Source organism: Rutidosis leptorrhynchoides, chromosome 2 (genome assembly GCF_046630445.1).
Source record: "Rutidosis leptorrhynchoides isolate AG116_Rl617_1_P2 chromosome 2, CSIRO_AGI_Rlap_v1, whole genome shotgun sequence".
NCBI lineage: Eukaryota > Viridiplantae > Streptophyta > Magnoliopsida > Asterales > Asteraceae > Rutidosis > Rutidosis leptorrhynchoides.
The window spans coordinates 432735176-432748074 of NC_092334.1; the positions used below are offsets into that span (position 1 = coordinate 432735176).

General features: G+C 33.9%; 1 non-coding gene across 1 annotated transcript; it reads right to left on the reverse strand.

Annotated features, from left to right (window-relative positions):
- Positions 1-2633: 2633 nt before the first annotated feature.
- LOC139895250 (small nucleolar RNA R71) lies at positions 2634-2740 on the reverse strand. Its single transcript, XR_011775710.1, has one exon. It is a non-coding gene; the product is annotated as a small nucleolar RNA R71 (small nucleolar RNA).
- Positions 2741-12899: the final 10159 nt, after the last annotated feature.

The following is a 12899-nucleotide window of genomic DNA, read 5'->3' on the forward strand; positions in this document are numbered from 1 at the left end:
TCGAAAATCCAGAACCGAGACCTGAACCAACTATCAACGTGCGACGTAACAGAGCTAAAATTACAAGTCAACAATACACAAGAATATAATATAATATATATATAATTATATAAAGTTATATATATTATATTATATATTATATTATATATTAAATAAATACGTGCATCCCAAGTTTTGGAATCATTTGGAGCAGGAAAAGGCTGCCATGCGATCGCATGTCCTGGAGGCTTTAAAACCATGCGATCGCATGGCTCACTGTAGCTGGCCAGGTTCTATAAAAAGGCAGTTTGCTCGATGTTTTATACACATCATATTCATCTACTCTCTATCTCTCAAATATATATATATATATTTATAATTTTAATTTTAATTTAAGATTAATAATAATAAGGTTATGGTAGCGAATGTTGTAAGTTTGTAAGTCGAAATTCTGTCCGTGTAACACTACGCGATTAATACTCATTGTAAGTTATGTTCAACCTTTTTAAATTAATGTCTCGTAGCTAAGTTATTATTATGCTTATTTAAATCAAAGTAATCGTGATGTTGGGCTAAATATTAAAGACGGGGTTATTGGGCTTTGTACCATAATTGGGGTTTGAACAAAAGACCGACACTTGTGGAAATTAGATTATGGGCTATTAATGGGCTTTATATTTGTTTAACTGAATAATAATTCGTTAATTTAATATAGAGATTTACAATTTGAGGTAATTATAAATAACCACATACACTCGATCGGACACGATGGGCGGGATATTTATAAGTACTAATAATCGTTCATTTAACCGGACATGAGGATGGACTAATAGTCAATTGATTCATTAAAACAGGGGTGGATTATGTACAAGGACACCTGGCGTAATTGTTAACAAAGTATTAAAACCTTGGGTTACACACAGTCGATATCCTGGTGTAATTATTAAACAAAGTATTAAGACATTGTTACAGTTTAAGTCCCCAATTAGTTGGAATATTTGACTTCGGGTATAAGGATAATTTGACGAGGACACTCGCACTTTATATTTATGACTGATAGACTGTTATGGACAAAATCCAGATGGACATATAGAATAATCCAGGACAAAGGACAATTAACCCACGGTAATAAATTAAAATCAACACATCGAACATCATGATTACGGAAGTTTAAATAAGCATAATTCCTTTATTTTATATCTCATCGTACTTTTAATTATCGTACTTTTAAATATCGCAATTTTATTTACCGTCATTTTATTTATCGCACTTTAATTTATCGCATTTTAATTATCGTCATTTACTTTACGCTTTAAATTAAGTTATATTTATTTTTAATATTTTACATTAGGTTTTAATTGCGACTTAAGACATAAAATCGACAAACCGGTCACTAAACGGTAAAACCCCCTTTTTATAATTTTAATACTATATATATATATATATATATATATATATATATATATATATATATATATATTGATACAAATATAGTTTTAAAAATATAGCGTTAAACTTGGCTAGCTCCCTATGGAACGAACCAGACTTACTAAAAACTACACTACTGTACGATTAGGTACACTGCCTATAAGTTTCAACGCTTTACTTTCTTATTATCATTTTTCGACCTTTTATTTTTCGACGTTTTTTGACGCACTCTTTTTCTTTCTTATTTCTCGACGCTCTAGTTTTTAGGACATAAAATTTTCTTTATCTTCTTTAAACTTCGACGAAAAATTATTTTAAGTAGTTAAATTGATAGACATCCAAAATTTTCTGATTCGTAGTAATAGTTGGATTTGTTTGTGGCGAGTTGTGGGCTTTCGATTTAAAGGGTCCTGGCTACCTGATGCATCTATTGGCTATTCAAAACGTGGGCAAAATCAGAAAAGTCTATTAATTTGATAACTTATATAGTTTTTATCTTTTATAACTAATAGGATATTCAGTGAATGCACCGAGTAAAACGTTCACCACCTTTCATACGTTCACCACCTGTAACTCAATCAAGACATCTAGCCAATATTGTCGCCGTTGATTTTTCTTTAGAATCGTCATCTAGTCGACTAAGTACTCCAATTCAAATTTCTGATAATCCATTTTTTGAACCCGACCTCACAATTGAGAATCCGGAGGATATTCAGGGACAATTTAGAGATCCTGAACCACTAATCATTCCTCCTGAACCACAAATCACTCATCTAGAGATTGTCGAGGAAGAAATCATTAAATCAAAATCCTGGAGTGATTCAGAGTCAACAAATTCAATCATGGAAAATCTGGAACCTCTAAGTATGGAAGACCAAATGAGAGCTAAATGCACTGGCCAAGGTCATGCAATTACTCAACCAGACATTAATGCACCAGATTATGAAATCAAAGGACAAATCCTACACATGGTAACTAATCAATGCCAATTTAGTGGTGCGCCGAAGGAAGATCTAAATGAACATCTTCGTACGTTTAATAGGATCTGTACTCTAATCAAGATCAGAGAAGTTGAGGATGAACAGATCTATCTCATGTTATTTCCCTGGACTTTAAAGGGAGAAGCCAAAGATTGGTTAGAATCGTTACCTGAAGGGGCGATTGATACATGGGATGTTTTAGTTGAAAATTTTCTTAAACAATTCTTTCCGGCATCTAAAGCCGTGAGACTTCAAGGAGAAATTGTTACATTCACACAGAAGCCAAATGAAACAGTATATGAGGCATGGACAAGATTTAGAAAGTTGTTAAGAGGATGTCTGCAACATGGTTTAGACACTTATCAAATAGTACAAATATTCTACCAAGGATGCGACATTACTACACGAAAAGACATCGATATAGCAGCTGGTGGTTCCATTAAGAAGAAAACCGCAACTGAAGCTTACAAAATTATTGATAACACTGCTTCCCACTCACATGAGTGGCATCAAGAAAAAGATATCGTTAGATCATCTAAAGCGGCTAGAGCCGATTCTAGCCATGACTTTGATTCCATTTCTACAAAGTTAGATGCTTTCGAGAGACGAATGGAAAAGATGACTAAAGATATTCACGCAATACGAATTAGTTGTGAGCAGTGTGGAGGACCACATTTGACAAAAGATTGTCTCAGTGTTGAACAAATAATGGAACAAAGAGAGAATGTTTCATACATGAAACAAAGGCCTGGAAATAATTATCAACCGTCAAGACCAAACTACAATCAGAATTATAACCGAAATGTTCCATACAACAACCAACAAGGTCCTAGGAATCAACAAGTATCCAACAATACTTACAATCAGCAAAGACCTATTTTTCCAATTAAACCACCACAAACCGATGATAAAAATCCAAATTTAGAAGACATGATGTCGAAGCTAGTTGAATCTCAAACGCAATTTTTCACATATCAGAAACAAACTAATGAACAAAATGCTCAAGCATTTAGAAATCAACAAGCTTCTATTCCAAATCTGCCACAAGAAGTAAGCAACCTAGCAAGGTTGATAGGTGAAAGAAAACTGGGGAGTCTACCTAGCGATACAAATGCTAACCCCCGGAATGAAACAGCTAAAGCCATTACCACGAGAAGTGGTATTACACTTAAACCACCTGAAATACCTGTAAATTCTGATGACTCTATTCCTACTCCACAAGAACCACAATCTGAGCAAGAAAAGGAAACAAAACCGGTAGTTAAAAAGGTTAATGAAGATAACACAGTTAAGGCTAAACCTTATGTTAAACCATACCAACCACCGCTTCCTTACCCAAGTAAAATGAGAAAAGAAAGACTTGAAGCCGAACAATCCAAATTCCTGGATATGTTTAAACAAATAAATATCAATCTTCCTTTCATTGATGTGATTTCAGGAATGCCAAGATATGCTAAATTCTTGAAAGATCTAATCACAAATAGAAAGAAAATAGAAGAACTTTTGGCTGTTACAATGAATGCTAATTGTTCTGCAGTGCTGTTGAATAAGCTACCAGAAAAACTTTCAGATCCAGGAAGTTTCACAATTCCATGTTTTCTGGGAAGTCTTAGTTCAATAGAAGCATTAGCAGACTTAGGTGCTAGTATAAATTTAATGTCGTATTCACTATACGCTAAACTAGACCTTGAAGAATTGAAACCAACAAAAATAAGCATACAACTAGCCGATCTATCAGTAAAATATTCTAGAGGGATAATGAAAAACATGCTAGTTAAAGTTGGTACTTTAGTATTTCCAGTAGATTTTGTTATTCCGGACATGGAAGAAGATTCTCGAGTTCCTCTCATATTAGGAAGACCATTCTTAAACACAGCTAAAGCAATAATAGACGTGTTCGGTAAGAAACTGACCCTAAGTATAGAGGACGAGAGTGTTACCTTTTCTGTTGATAGAGCCATGCAACAACCGCAATCTACAGATGATACATGTTATTATATTCAAACTATAGATTCACATGCAGAATTGTTAGAAGAATTTCCAGAATTACAAGGAACAGGAGATTGTTCTTTAGGAGAAGGAACTGAATCAATTGATGAAGCTGAAATGTTAGCCACACTCATAGCTAATGATTATGAACCAACAACAGAAGAACTTCAAATGCTAAAAGAGGAAGACAGATATCGATACAAATCATCAATAGAAGAACTACCGACATTAGAATTAAAGCCACTTCCAAACCATTTGGAATACGCTTATTTACATGGTGAATCTGAATTACCTGTAATAATATCGTCTTCTCTTACGAAAAATGAAAAATCTCAACTCATTTCTGTGCTAAAAGCTCATAAACCAGCTATTGCATGGAAGATTCATGACATTAAAGGCATAAGTCCTTCGTATTGCACACATAAAATCCTTATGGAAGAAGGTCATAAAACGTATGTGCAACGCCAACGAAGACTAAATCCTAATATGCAAGATGTTGTTAAGAAAGAAATTATTAAACTGCTTGATGCAGGTTTAATTTATCCAATTTCTGATAGTCCATGGGTAAGCCCAGTTCAATGTGTACCTAAGAAGGGTGGCATGACTGTCATCAAAAATGAAAAAGATGAGCTTATTCCTACTAAGACTGTAACAGGATGGCGTGTTTGTATTGATTATAGAAAATTAAATGACGCCACCAGAAAAGATCACTTTCCCTTACCTTTCATTGATCAAATGTTGGAAAGGTTAGCCGGAAACAGTTACTATTGTTTTCTTGACGATTTTTCCGGATATTTTCAAATTCCAATAGCACCCGAGGACCAAGAGAAAACCACCTTCACGTGCCCTTATGGTACTTTTGCTTACAAACGCATGCCATTTGGACTTTGCAACGCCCCTGCAACCTTTCAAAGGTGCATGATGGCGATTTTTCATGACATGATAGAAGAGTGCATGGAAGTTTTCATGGATGACTTTTCAGTTTTCGGTGATACTTTTGAAACATGTCTAGTTAATCTTGAAGGAATGCTTATTAGATGCGAACAATCAAATCTAGTAATTAATTGGGAGAAATGCCATTTTATGGTTAAAGAAGGCATTGTTCTTGATCATAAAATTTTAAAGGAAGGAATTGAAGTGGATAGAGCTAAAGTAGATGTAATTGCTAAACTTCTACATCCCACCAATGTTAGAGGAGTTAGGAGTTTTCTAGGGCATGCCGGTTTTTACCGACGTTTCATAAAAGATTTTTCTAAAATTGCCACTCCTATGAATAAACTCCTAGAAAAGGATGCTCCATTCATCTTTTCGGATGAATGCATCAAATCTTTTAATATTCTTAAAGAAAAACTCACTAATGCGCCGATCATGATAACTCCAAATTGGAATCTACCATTTGAACTCATGTGCGATGCAAGTGATTTTGCAATGGGAGTCGTTTTAGGGCAAAGGATTGAAAAACGATTTCAACCTATTTATTATGCTAGTAAGACGTTATAAGGAGCACAAAAAAATTACACAACTACTGAAAAAGAACTCCTTGCTATTGGCTTTGCTTTTGACAAATTTCGTTCATATCTCGTTCTAGCAAAAACGGTGGTCTATACTGACCATTCTGCTCTGAGATACCTATTTTCAAAACAAGATGCTAAACCACGATTAATCCGTTAGATCTTACTCTTACAAGAGTTCGATATTGAAATCCGAGACAAAAAGGGAGCAGAAAATCTCGCCTCTGATCATCTTTCTCGTCTTGAAAATCCCGAATTAGAAGTTCTAAATGAATCGTCCATACAAGATAACTTTCCTGATGAATATCTATTGAAGATCGATTATAATGAAATTCCATGGTTTGCAGACTATGCAAACTACTTAGTATGTGGATTCCTTGAAAAAGGGTTGTCATACCAAAAACGAAAGAAATTCTTTAGTGATATAAAACACTATTTTTGGGAAGATCCACATTTGTTTAAAAGTTGTCCTGATGGAATAATCCGCCGATGTGTATTCGGAGATGAAGCTAGTCAAATCTTAAACCATTGTCACACAGGACCAACAGGAGGGCATTATGGGCCTCAACTTACCGTAAGGAAAGTCTATGACGCTGGACTCTATTGGCCTACAATTTTCAAAGACGCACACCTTCTCTGTAAATCCTGTGATGCTTGTCAAAGGGCCGGAAAAATAAGTCAACGTGATGAAATGCCACAAAATGTCATTTAAGTATGTGAAATATTTGACATTTGGGGTATTGACTTTATGGGTCCATTTCCAACATCTCATAATAATCTCTACATTCTCGTTGCCATTGATTATGTATCTAAATGGATGGAAGCACAAGCTCTCCCAACTAACGAGGCACGAGTTGTAGTCAACTTCTTAAAACGTCGTTTTGCTAGGTTTGGAACACCGAAAGCTTTAATAAGTGATCGGGGTACTTATTTTTGTAATAATCAACTAGAGAAAGTACTTAAAAGATATGGAGTAACTCATAAAATCTCAACCGCTTATCATCCACAAACAAGTGGACAAGTTGAAAATACCAACCGAGCATTAAAACGTATTCTAGAGAAAACCGTAGGATCAAATCCGAAGGAATGGTCCATGAGATTGGAGGATGCACTCTGGGCTTTTAGAACAGCCTACAAAACTCAAATTGGAACCACACCTTTTAAACTTGTTTATGGAAAAGCATGTCACCTTCCAGTAGAAATTGAGCACAAAACATTTTGGGCTTTGAAGACATGTAATCTTGATTTGCATGAAGCTGGACGTCTATGGTTAAGTCCGCTAAACGAATTAGGAGAATTAAGACATGAAGCATAAAGACAAGAATACCGTGCAAAAGACACACAAATCACACGACTCTCCTATGAGTCGGCTAAAGCAGGTCTCTGAGAATTCTATCTCACAGGTAAGTATGTACAGTTTTTATTTATTTTTATTTATTGCTTTTAACCTTTTGATAATAAACGCTGAATCGTTCGCTATAAAGTATTAAATTGATATTCAATAAAATTAGGTATGCGAAACCGAAATTATTGATATCATACAAAAATTTATTACATCACTGCGAAATTTACCGTTTATTCTTAAGGTATAAATATCTTTAATCAATCAATCCAAAATATTTCAAAAATTCGTCAGGAGTAAAAATAGGTAAAATAGCCGAAATTACTTTACCCAAAAGAGGGGCGCATATTTTTGATAATATTTGATTTATTAAAGTGGGATAAAAAAGACCAAAAAAATTTTAATTTTATTTCTACCTTGTTTTTAAAATTAATATATTAATATTAAATTATTATTGTAAATTTTTAAAACCAATATAATTAAGTTTGTAAATATTTTAAAAACTAATATTTTCAATATAAGTTTGTAAAATTAATATATTTAAATATTAATGATATTTATATGAATTTTTAATTTTATGCATTTTAAATTTGGTGTGAATTTAAAAACAAAAATGTACTTTATTTCATTAAGTTAAAAATATGATTTCTAAAATTTATCGTGAGTTGAAGACTAAGTCGTTAAACCGAAATTGCTTTACCCGAGGGCGGGACGAAAAATTTTATTATCATTATTTTTAATCTTATTGATTTAAAGTATGCCAAAAACATTTAAAAAACTCAAAAATCTTTGCTTTTAAAACAACGCTTTAAAATGACAAATTTTAAATTTTGTCGAGGGACGAACTAGGTCAACGTACCAAAACGCCCTCAATATAAAAGGAAACAAAATTTTAAATTTATTTCATTTTTGTTTTTATAAGTCAAAGGTTTTTAAAAAAAAAAAAAAGTCAGGACCCCATGCGATCGCATGGGATATACCCTACAGATCCATGCGATCGCATGGGATAGAAAAACTGGTCAGGATCAAAAGCTCATCGAGCTGTTCTCTGTCTCCCACATTTACACACACATACACGAACACATCCCAAAACACTCTCAAAAATTCGCCATTTTTTTTATACCAAAATTCACTAAATTTCTTGCAATAATCCGCTATAGTCATGCCTATATTCAAATGGGGAGGCAGGAAGGTAAAGATTTCACCCCTAAAATTCTTTAAATTCGAATTTTAGTGTTCTTGAGCTAAAGTTTACCTAATTTAATTTTGTTAATTTCTAGTGTAATTAGAGTTAAATTGTTAGTACATTATGCATGCATAACCTAGATTGATGCTATTTAACATGATTTGGAGCCTTAAACTTCAAAATTTTTAGAAATCTAGGGTTTGTGTTCTTGAGCAATTTGAGGCTTTTTGATATAAATAGGTTATGGCCGATTTTTGTTATGAATTAGTGCTAAATTAAGTAGTGTAACATGTTTAGGTTGCTAATTGATCCAAACATTGATCCTAAACATGATTTTTGAGAATTAAAGTGGACTTTTTAAGTCTAAAATTCATGAACTTGATTAATTTGATATAAATGCCATTTGAAACTTGTTTAATTGCTAGTAATGATTATTTTGAATGTTATTTGAGATAAAAGCTTATGAACTTTATAAACATTTTCATATATGCTTATTAAAAAATGTGTAGAATTGATAAAAATATGAAAATGAGTATAAGTTTAATATGGATTAAACATGTTATTGTAATTATTTTAATTTGTTATTTTGCTAACACTAATGCATATTTGGATGCACAAATTTTGTGTTTAATGTGTTTTGCAGAGAAATACAGATACGGACGATGCATCATCGTCTAGGCAACTTGATCCGGAACCACAGCCAGAGATGCAATATCACGAACCGGAACAACAACCTGAATAACAACAACATTATGATCAACATGTGCCATACTATGAACCAGAACCACAATTTTTTATTGCCTACGTAGTATTTCTCGTTCACCATATAATAGAACACCCAACAATTCATGAAGAACAGTTGCATCCAAATTTAAGATTTGATAGAAGTTGGAGAGATTACCCGACGTACCAAAGTAACAAATTTAAGCTTTGGACCAAAAATGTAGTAGTACCAAGGGTAAGAGATTGGGATCCTTTGGAAAGGGTCCACCTAGCTAACCCATTTAGGCAGCATCTAATCCAAAGGTATGGCAGCTCTTCTTTTTCTGATTGGGAACGTTTATTTACCACTCGTAAGCCTGTATATAAAGAGTGGTGTGTTGAGCTAATGAGTACTATAGCTTTTAATAAAGATGTAGATAGGTTAGACGATAAGAGTTTTCTTAGATTTTTACTTGGCCGTAGGATGTACAGGATGTCCTTGCTGGACATGGCCAGGGCTTTACAGATTTACACTCTCGCTGAATTACTATCACCTGATTGTACAAATTTGATTTATCATGGTGAGAGGGTTGATAGAAATTTTGACGCTAACGCCATCTGGAGGCGTATGTCAAATTTTAATGTGTTTACGCGGGAAGGAAGATACTCCTATTTAGATATTAATAAAGCCGAGCTTCCTATAATACATAGATTCTTAGCAAACTCGATTACACAAAGAGGTAACAACAAGGAGAAAATGAGCTTACACGATTTATTTTACCTTAAGTGCATTCGAGACACTAGAAGCTTTGTTAATATCCCCTACTGTGTTGGTTTTTATCTGTCCAAAATGGTGGAAGGTATACAGGAAGGGGGAATAATAGGAGGAGGTATTTTTGTTACTCTCATTGGAGAGTATTTAGGTGTAGATAGGGAACACGGGGGTCCAATGATGGTGGTTAGGGAACAAGACGAGACTTTAGGTTTGTAAGTCTATCAAGGTGCAAAGGTATTGACTAGAAGACGCAATCAGGCAATACCATATCAGGGCAGCCATCCACAGGTAGAGAGGGTTTCGGATGATGAGATGGAGGAAGCGGATGACATTAGGGATGTCATTAGGGATAGACGTTTTCCAGCGTATAGATGAGGTAGAAATGACTAATGAGGATAGGCATCGTCGGTATGAGCAGTGGAAAGCCGCAAATGAGTATGAGACTTCCAGGCGACGCCAATACGATAGCTGGAAAGTTCATCAGCACCAAATCATGAGCCAGCTATCATATCAGGTACCAAATAACTACATCCCGACTCGACCTGCTTACTATCCACCACATCAGCCCGACATGCGACTACCCTATGACCTGTACGACCCCAACCAAGCCTACCAGAACACCTATCACCAACCATGAAACCCGAACGACGATATGAATTGGAATCCCTATCCAAATCAATAGTGTTCCATTGGTGATGTCTTATCTTTTATTATCTTTATCTATTTTAAACATTTAATATTTTGATACTTTTATGTAATGTATTTTTATTATTGTATACTAATATTCCATTTTTGTAATTTGAAAGTGGAATATTAAGTCCCATTTCAAATTACCTTGCATGTTTATATTTGTATTGTATGTATTTTATCTCATGTACACAACAGGGAAAAACAGCGCATTTTCAAAGACTGGCATTAAGTTCAGCAAAAGCTATTAATTTTGACGATAAAACGAAAAACAAGTGTGATGTAACAACAGACGGAATGAACAAATGAAGTGCACCATTTATCGTTCAAAGCATACAACAATATGTTTGGAAACTTTGGTAAAATTTAATCATTTTTCTACGCTAATTACCCTCAATAATTTAAATTGCTACTGATTTCTTGCAAATGAGGGCATTGCAAGATCTTAAGTGTGGGAAGGGGTTAAATTCTTTCGGGTTTTAAAATTTTAATTTAAATACTTGGTTACCATCAAAAATACTAGTAACGCAGTAGTTGTATTAGAATCTAGTGCTCTCTGATAATAAAGAACAGCCCTAGTCTTATATACTGACTACACACTTCTAGTAAAAATTTTAAATTTTTTTTAACTAAATGAACTCAAAATCATGTTTATACATATTTATGAACGATAAAACTAGGTGTTAACACCGAAATTATTATTACCTCGTAAAGGACATAAATTGAGAAACAACCCAAAATGCTTGAATTCATTTAAAAATGGAATAGAGGAAAATAAAAAGGTAAAGAAAGGAAAATAAAAGCCAAGTGTGGAAAAAAATTACCAAATTATTCAAATTACATATATCACATATTTTTGTACAAATAATTGAAGATACTTCTGTTTTGAACGATTTAATCAGTTTTACCCGATTTTTTTATAATATATTTGAAAGAAATGTGCCACTTGATTTAAAAGGAAGTAAAGTCTTCCGAGAAAAAGACACGCGCTTTTTGATTTAGGTCAGAAAGTTGTCGTCCAGACCAGTTGTAGAGTCTACGAAAAAACCTTGAAAAGTTTTCTCAAAAATCAGCTGGAAATCCACTGACCTCAGCATCAAACAGGGTCGCCAAGTGATCAGACTTATCCTAACCATGAGAGGATCTGTCTCGTACAATGGGGGGCATCGTGCAAATTATCTTATAAGACTAATGAATCAGATCCCCAGAAAGGATAATCTCCTTAAAGATCAAAAATCAGCTTTTAAGCCTGATATTACTCAATCCTTGAGATTGACCTTAAAGATTGAGAATTCAAACTCATGGAATTCGATGATATCTAAACTCGAGCTTAAACGAGAAAATATTTTGATCAAATTACAAACTGATTTGTTTTCTGAAAACCCATTTTCAATGCGTTCATTACCATTGAACGTAAAATCCTAAGAAATCACCGAAATTCATTAGGTCACCTGAACCAAATCGGGTGTCAACTGTAAGAATGGTGGTTGCATAGCATGGTCAAAGACAGGACCTTGTGCTAGACCGAAAAACTATAGGGTGATCTTTACTATTGCTCCTACAAAGGATAGTAATTGCATCCGACACGATATAGACCATAATCAAAAGCATGTCATTAGACATTGCCTTAACAGTTGCTTGTTTAACGCTTTCCTTTACAACCGGACGGTAGTTTACCGAAAGGTAATATACGGAGCAAGTATACTGGACGTGTTGCTTTCCCAATACAAGGTTAGCAAGTGGGTGACACAAAACCATAAGTTTTGGGATAAAATTTTCAAATCTGAAACCCACAAAACCTACAAAAACAATTTGCAAACACCGGTGAAGGGTTATTCCGGAAAACTTATCTAGGATAAAAGCTAGATTGAATTTTCAAAAGATCAAATGTTTTCATAAAGATCCAATTTCCTAAAGGATCTAAATTTTTATAGTCATGTGGGACTGTAAACCACATCGTTACTATCATTGTTCATACCGCCATATTAAAATCACTGATGTACAAAGTGTGAAGAATAAAGAAGTGATTCTAGTAAAGTTATATTCAAGTTCTATATTGCTTGAGGACAAGTAATGCTCAAGTGTGGGAATATTTGATAATGCTAAAAACGAACATATATTTCATAGCATTATCCTTCAAGAAAGACAAACTTTTAGTTGCAATTGTTCTATTTACAAGTGATATTCGTTTAAATATTAAAAGGTGAAGACAAAAGACAGATTCGACAATTTGAAGACGCAAACGACCAAAACGCTAAAGAGTACAAAGTACAATCTAAGTGGTTCAATTTATTGATAAGAAACGTCTCAAAATTACAAG